Source organism: Clinocottus analis, unplaced genomic scaffold (assembly GCF_023055335.1).
Source record: "Clinocottus analis isolate CAN_PGR_092001 unplaced genomic scaffold, fCliAna1.0.p SCAF_25, whole genome shotgun sequence".
NCBI lineage: Eukaryota > Metazoa > Chordata > Actinopteri > Perciformes > Cottidae > Clinocottus > Clinocottus analis.
Genome location: NW_027175987.1, coordinates 1611922 through 1620566, shown reverse-complemented (window position 1 = coordinate 1620566; position 8645 = coordinate 1611922).

Genomic DNA, 8645 nt, shown 5'->3' with positions numbered 1-8645 from the left:
TTCATGACACAAGTCTCAGTGATCTGCTTAATGTCTGTGCGTGTGTGTGTGTGTGTATCTGTGTGTGTGTGCCTGTGTGCACGTGTACAAGTGTGTCTATATGAAATATGTGTGTATGCTAATAAGAAGCCACATGGATATGTAGGTCACGTCAACCCATTTTCGGCAAGGCTGACACCCTCTTCCATGTAACATCGGCACATGTACGAAAGCACGCAAACACACGTGCGAGAACACGCACGCAGGCGCGCGCGCACGCAGGAATACAGTCACAGCAAAACTCCAAATCCCTCCTTACTTCTTAAAACACCCGTTTTTAGTTTGAGCCACTTTGAGTGGAACTGAGGTAGAGGGGGGGGGGAAAAAGAGGGAGAGGGAGCAATGCTACATTCCTGACACACACACACACACACACACACACACACACGCACACACACACACAAACATGCACACGTCTACCAGGAGACTTTTCTCATACAAGCCAAAAAGCCCCGGCGAGCATCTTGCCGAGCCTCCACCTCGGTGTGAAGCCTGCGGTGGCATTCCCCGAGCGTCCCACGGCGTTGGCTCGGTTTTGATTTTACTTTTCACAGTGGCGCACGCTGAGACAAAAGCTTCGGCGTGCCGTCCCCGCTGCCTTCCTATGGACTTCGAGATAAGGGAGAAAGAAAAAAAAAAAAATCAAATGTACAGTGCAATTTAAAGCGGGAGCAGGGTTCATGAAGGAGACGAGCTCCCGTGGGTCTATCTATCGAGATGTGTAAGTGCAAGGAGAAGGAGGAGGAGGGAGGAGGAGAAGACAACCAAACAATACCTCCATCCTACTCTCTGCTGACAAACACAAGCAGCTCTAAATTCATCAACCCACTGTGGCTATTTTGGGAGCTTAAAAAATTAAGCAAACTTCATACAGAAGTGTCTCCTGATCTTCCTCTCTGTTTGTTTCTGTCTCTCCCCCCTCGCTCCTTCCTTCCCTCCCTCCCTTCATCTCTGTCTGCCAGTCAGCTGGTGTAGGTGTTAAGACCGTTCAGCATGGCTGTTCACTTTCTGTGTGGTATTATTCATATTCTTGAGCCCTCCACCCACCCTGCACTATACCGTACACCGACAGGATCACAATCCAGAGTCTGCCCCGCCCACCGTTACGCGCATCCCGCCCCGCCCGACACGCCCATCCAGCGACCGTGTCAGCGACTGTCCCCTCGGTGACCTCGTCTGTGCATCACGCGCAGTTCAGCCAACTTAGTCGAGTGTACAAGCAGCTGACGAGTCCGCTGGAAGAAAACGCGGCTGACAACACATTAGTCTCGCTCCATTGTCTCCATCAACCCGTCACTGGTTTCTTTTTTATTCTTTTTGGATTAATACCGATCGTACAACTTGGTACTGACTGAAATTGATTCGTGCTGTTTTATTCTCAGGTGTTCAGACTGAAAAAGGTCACGCGTCGGGAAAATAATCTGACGTGCGAGCAGGAGACGGCGTTGACTCATCGTGGTGGCTCCGAAATGAAAGGGAGATACTTAATGGCTTTAAAAGTTGTAGGTTTGCTTTTCTTCCCCGTGTGATTGGTAGTTTCATCACTTAAGCCTCCTTGTTGTGCAGCTCGGGGAGTGAATGATGTTCACAATGGCACCAGTTCTCTCTTGTAGGCTGCGGAGGAGCAGACAACCGTCTATCCCTGACTCCCTGGTGTGACAACCCCCATTACCCGTCTGCCTAAACCCCCACATGCGACACACACACACACACACACACACACACACTCACGCACAGACCCACACTTTCATGCATACACAGAGGCCCTCGGGGGCAGTGGAAGGTCACAGTGCTCCATGCCGCCTGGCGGTGGTGTACGAGGACGCGTGGGAGACACGCAGCAGAGACAAACTGTGATGCAGAATGTGTGCACGTGCTCGAGTGGGCACGCATGCTGGCAAGCGTGCTCATGTGCATGTTTTGGTACGGAGAATTAAAAAATGTGACAGAGCTCGAGGGTGGGGAGGTGGAGGGGGGGGGATGAGGGCTGGTATGCGAGAGAAAGAGGTTTGCTAAACGGAGAGTTGGGACGGTGGAAGAGGACGAGGAGGAGGAGGAGGAGGAGGAGGAGTGACTTGGCACGTCATGTTTTCTTGCGGTTTCCACCGAGGCGTGTTTTTGGCGTGGTGGCTGCCTTCACGCTGATGATGCAATTTCACCGCCTGCCTGGCAGTCGCGTGTTCCTCTGCGAAACCGCCGGCTCAGCCCTTATCTGAGTGTGTCTTGCGGTTCGCCATGGCCCTTTCGGGTCCAGCTTAGGGTATCGGGGTACCACAAAAGCCTGTTCCAGAAAGCAGCCATAGCTGCCACTCTCACTTCTCTCTCTCACGCCGGGGGCCGAGTGTAGCCCGTCGGGTTTTTTTTTGCCTCAGCGCCGTCACGGTAATTTGATTCTATGTCGGGGGAAGGCAAAGCCAACATATTGTGGTGGTCGGGAAGTAGAGGATGGCGGGGTGGAGCATGGTGGGTAATGGATAACGGAAGCAGAGAGCGAGCATGCATAGGATGTGACCACATGTTTCAGCGCGGCTCTGTCGGGTTGGGCCGAGCTGTTTGTGGTTCCCGTCTAAAACTAAGCAGGAAGCAGCATTGGAAAAAGACAGAGCAATCCCCCCCCTCACGGTTATCACCATGAAATATAAAGGGCATCTACCGGTGGAGACATGACAGCCATGTTTGTGTCTGTACATCTGTGGTGTGAAGTCACAAAGGAAATTCCTCTGGCGAGAGCAATGCCAATACTTTCGCTGCAGTGGCTCATCTGGGGGCTTTCTCGCTCCCTAACATACAAAACTTTTACTCAGAAAATCGTCTTGTTCTTTCCCCCTCTCCACCGCGCAAGGAACCGCGAGTAGCCCCTCCTCCTTCCTCTCCACGCCGTCCCTCCCTCCCTCCCTCCTCCATGTCTGCAGAGTACGATGGGATCACAGCTGTGGAATATGGTCGTCAACATGGCTCTCTCTTCCCCGACTGTGTGAGGATAGGGACCCTCGCTCACACGTAGAAAAATGTGTTGCCTTCCTGTGCGTGTGTGTGTGTGTGTGTGTGTGTGTGTGTGTGTGTGTGTGTGTGTGGGCAGGCAGGCAGGCGTGTGTTCATGCATGTGTGTGTTTATGCTGCGGTGGGGCTGTGCCACTTCCCACAGAAAGAAAACACATGAGAACATCACCACCGCCTCCCTCTCTCTTCCTCTCCTTCACTCTCTCTCTCTCTCTCTCTCTCTCTCTCTTCCTCTGCCACTGCACTTCTCTCCATTCTCTCTCACCCCCTTTCCTTCGTCTTCCACTCGTTCTTAAAGGTGCAGGGACAAATGAATCGTGTCGTAGTGGAATTAACGCGGAGGAAGAAGACACGTGCTGCTCTCTGACCGCGCCTCTTCTTCTTCAGTTCTTGAAGTAGAGCTCATCGCGGCCTGCACACGCTGTGCCAGAACGCCGATCTTAAAGGTGCATCGCATGAGACACTCGGGTCAAATCAACCCGCAGGTGGAAATCTGTGTCGAACCATTCGATTTTGAGGCGTGTCGTCGACTCGTCGTGTAATCCCCTCATGGTCGGGTTTTCACTTCAAGTCAAGAGTGCAGCTGACGCTGACACGCCTTGTCGTATTCTTCGTGGGCAGAAATTTGTTGGGACAATTGTCATATTGGGAGAGATCTTTTGATCCCTCACCGTATGTCGCGGTGCAATCTGGTTGCGCCGTTTTGGAACGACGACCAAAGATTTGTCCATTTTTGTCCGCGACAGGCAGACCAAACTCGCGCGATCGCCTTTCTCATGTACGTTAAACGCACAAATAAATGAGACACAATATTCCGATCCTGATTCCATCAGGCTTTCCATCCGCGCTGCGTCCATGCAGACATAAGCGGCTTGTGATTAAACCAACTCGTTCCAACTCGTTAACGACGACACTTGGCCGGCGGCCCTCGGCGTCTCACAGCGAGGCAACACAACTGCATTTTCGAGGGAAATGTATTTCTACTCATTACGTTTGTTTTTGACGTGTCGCAAATTGTTTTTTTTTCTCGAATCAAACACTCAGGAGACGGCTGTCCGTGTCCACGGTGAAATAAAAAGTCAACGCTGGCTTACATTAACGATAAGATGAACATTTAATGTTACTTTTGTGATTGAAGTTACGAGACAAATGTATTTATTCAAGCTAATCGATCTTTTAGTAAACTTCGCCAATACATTTCGTTGCCTTTTTTGACGTTAACCACATGTTTAAAACGGCGATCGTAATCCAGGAGAAAAACACGTTTCCCTCGAAACATGATTGATAATGTAGTTTAGTTGTATGGCTACATATATTTGTGGGAGCCAAGCATGGAAACAACATCATCCCACCAGCCCCTGGCATGTTTTAGTTGTTTTTATGCGGTTGTGTTTTCAATGTGAACGCCTCATCACTCTTGAGTCCAAGGTTCGATTAATGCTCAGGTGCCTTCATCAGCTGCTAAATCTGAAGTAACTGCGCAAACAAGTTGCAAAGAAAAAGGAGAAAATGCAACACAGATCTCTTTTACCCATTAAGGCGTTTGTATTGTCAACTGCGATATGTGGAACAGTGTTTTTAAAGTTTGCAATGACTTTGAACATTTTTACGAGGCGGCGCGGAAAGAAAGATATAGGAGATGAATTTTTCTTATTATTGCTTTCATGTGCGGCTGCAACCTGTATCTGCAGAGGAGGCGCTCAGAAGCAACGAGTGCCAAAGCTTTCTTTCTTTCTTTTGTCTCTAATTATGGCAGCGCTGAAGAGCACAGTCTTTCTTCATCACAGCAGAGGCCCGCAGGAGCCGCCGGGTGTCAGATGGATGAAGGGAAGCGAGCGGTTGTGGTGGTGGTGGTGGTGGTGGTGGGAGGAGAGGGGGGTGGTGCCGGGTGATGCCGGGTGTTTGGGAATGGCACAGACATACTTGGTGACCAAGTGGAATGACGCAAATCAAAACAGACAAACAGACAGGAAAGGCAGGCGGACAGACAGAACAGCTGGTAGGTAGGAACGCAGACAGGCAGAATTCAAGACAGACAGGCTCATTTTCGGGATAACAGAGTGCTTGAAGTTATGTAAGCAGGAGGGCTTAGAGCCTCGAAAATGTTTCGGCGGCAGTCGATGTTTATCAAGGCTGCGTTGTGCAGATGGATTTATAGTTTGTATTTTATTTACTGCTGTATACAATTTCCCACATGCACAGTGTTGTATTTAATCTTTGCTGAGATTTTTTTGTTTGCAATGACAAAGTAAACACCTTAAGCTGAGCATTATTCAAACCAAACAACACAACAAGACCTGTTTGTTTGTCGAAGCGTGATTTTAATTAAGTGACCGAAAAGGCAGCCAGGGATGTATGTTTCACGTTAACGCCGGCTGATGGAACTATAGAGCGATGACGTCCTGTTGCGCTTTCCTGTGTGGATTTCACGGGATTACCATCAATGATTTGGCCACATGAGCATCATCCTCTCCTGTCTCCAACTCTCTGTTCCATGCAAACAGATAAGCTTCCAACCTGTTGACCCAATCAGTGACATAAAGAGAGATTTGAAAATTCTCCGTAATGCATTTCAAAGTGCCATTTATCCTTTCTAAGTCAAGATGTCAAGGAGGAGGAAGAGGAGGAGGAGGAGGAGAGGAAAGATGGACGAGTGAGCGAAGAAGACGAGAAGAGGCGGATCAAGGGGGCCACTGCGAGTCAAGGCTGACTCATAGGGATTGTAGGGCGGAGGTTTCATTGCTGTCTTGTGTTTGGTTGTTTCTGGCTTGTGTGATTCTCTTTTTACTGGCCCTGGAAGAGCTTCTCCACACACACACACACACACACACACACACACACACACACACACAAACATAACCTACACACACACATGTAAGCTCTGGGGACTCCTCCTGAGGCAGGTGCCGAGAAATGGGCTGAGAAAGGCATCCATTCGCTCGGCGCTGAATTATTCAACCTGTGATTAATTACAATTTGGCCTCACAAAGGCAGGGGCTGGGGGAATTCCTCTGTTGGTCTGGACTGCAACTTATTGTGTTTTTCCTTCCCGTGCAGGCCGACGTCGGGGCGGAGAGCTAGCAGGGGTACTGGATGCCTGCACGCCCCGACGTGGACCCTCACTGCGGGAGCTGTTGCATAACATGGCTTGTCTTTAATGGGGGAGGACTGCACTCTTCAGACAGCGACGGGGCAACAAGAGTTGAACGCACAATTCAGTGTAAAGGAATATGGCCAGAGGTGGCTTAGTGGTTCCTGGCTTTGCAACCACTGCATTGCTTGCCCGAGTGAACGAAAGGCCACCCAAAAGCGAAAATGACAGAGAGAGAAGCAGGAAGAAGCACTCGCTTACCTCTGGGTTACTCCCCGAATAGTTACGGGCTGCCAGACTAAGGACATGTAATCATGGTTTTCTTTTATCTCTCTGACATTAATTCCTTTGTTACCCTGATATCCTAAGCGATATCAGTGAAAGATATACTGCTGCTAGGCGGGGTCTCTATTACTTGAAATTGCAGTTGTTACATATCATTACTATTATTACTCTAAGCTTTTGACGTCAAACATGTATTATGAATTAGCAGTTTTTCTATTTCACCAAAGCCACGTGTCATGAAGCCAGTCTGAAAGGTATCATCTCAGCGTCTTTATTGGTCATCGTGACAAGTCATGACAACTTATCTTTGCTGTTGCGATGTTGTATAACTCTTTTATTTCAGCGCACTGCTTCTTCTTGATCTTGATGCTTCCGTTTCCACTTCCATGTAGTACACTGTGTACATTATATGTACTTAGTGCAAGAATGTCAACAGGACAGAGGTGTCTCACATCAAGCCAGACTCTTATCACTCACCGGATATGAAGATTTGAACGCTTCTTCTCCTTTTTAATTGCAAATTGCAACCAGAAGGAGCATTACCACCAATTATCTAATTACAAAATGTAAACAAAAAAAACAATGTATTTTATACATAAAACATTTTTTGCGTGTAAATTTTACTTTTACAATGGTTTTTTTTAATTTTTTTTTTATTTTTTACATTAGATCAATTTTCTTTTTACATATAATGATCAAAACAAATTCAACTTTAGAACAAATCACAAGAAGTCAAACTTCCTTTTTGTTAATATGTTTTCTTTGGTTTAATAACAACCCTGATGATGTCATAAGGGTGGACTTAATTTGCCGTTGATTTCTTTTCACAGAGAGTCTAGATTTCAAACTGGAACTGTTGTAATTAAATGTGCTTTACATTATGGGACATGTGGGATGTTGGTTATCGTAGCCTGCCCTATGCTCTGAAGTCAATTTAAAATAACCCTGCTGTTTAGATTTTCATCTTTTTTTCTCTTCTGAGATCCCCAAATACAAAATTGTTGGAGAACCTCTTAAATTACAAATATAAAACAATCCATTGTGTAGCTATTAAACACCTCAACACTTGTGTCCTTGTAGCCGGCTCTGTATCATACACTGATCTCTGTGAGCAGTAAACTGGCCTGATAAGGGAGCATGCTATAGGATATTACAAGTTAAAGATCACAGGCACGTCCTGCCTTTAAGCCGGGTTGACAAACACCATAAACTTGTCTCACTTTAAGGATCTGGTAGCTAATCATAGACGCTATAATACAGCACATTGGGTGATATGGAACAACCAGTGTGCCACCTCTCCGCAGCTGCTTTGTAATTGGAGTCGGAGGTGTAAGAGTACCAGGGAAAGTGGGTTGCCCTCGGGTCGTTGGGGTGTCAGAGTTGGAATGAATAATAATAACCAATCCCCTTTTAGCTAACAATCAGCTAAAGATCTCATCAGGATGGGGCGCTGTGCGAGACGTGAGATGTACAGTAGAAGCTGTGTTCTGACTGTGCGGCCATCTCTTTGCTGTGAGTATATGACTTGGCACTGGAGGCTGCTGCTTAAGCCTTAACCAAGAACGCCCTTGGTTAACTCATCGCCTCTGGATCCACATCAAAAGCGTTCATATTTTTGATTTTGTTTCTAATCGTGTGAATAGCAAAAGATCACGTTCTTTGCTGCTCAGAAAGCAGATTGCGTGAAGTAAACCTCCGAGCTGCCTGTGTGGTTGGTTGTACTCTGACCAGACTATACTATCATGATTATCTCTCAGTTTGAGTCAAATAATTGTGGAAAGAAAAGGTGCATCGTCTTTGACCTCAGCCAGTGATTATCATCAGGCAAACACCCACTGATATAAACAAAAATCAATAAGGGTTTCAGAGGCCCAATCCTCGTACCACTTTGACAGCACTCGCACCAGTGATGCAGACTGTGAACAGTTCTCGAGCTATTTCAAGTGCCTTGCTCCTTTCACTTGAAGCATGGGTCAAGAGTTGGCGAACTTCTTTATTTTGCCTGTGCCTGATGACCTGTATTGATGACCCACATCACGATCAGGGTCTGAGTTAAGTGTGTAAAATGGGTCGCATGATGAAGAGGTTTAAAGGGACCCGCGAGTCGAAAGCTCCCGGCCTCACCGCCCCACATGTCCTGTGAAAGGGGCGTCTTGGTCCAGCAGCTTTGTGGAAGACGGGTCCCAAACTGATTGTCCCTGTGTTGGGAAATGTGTGTTTGTCCTGGTGT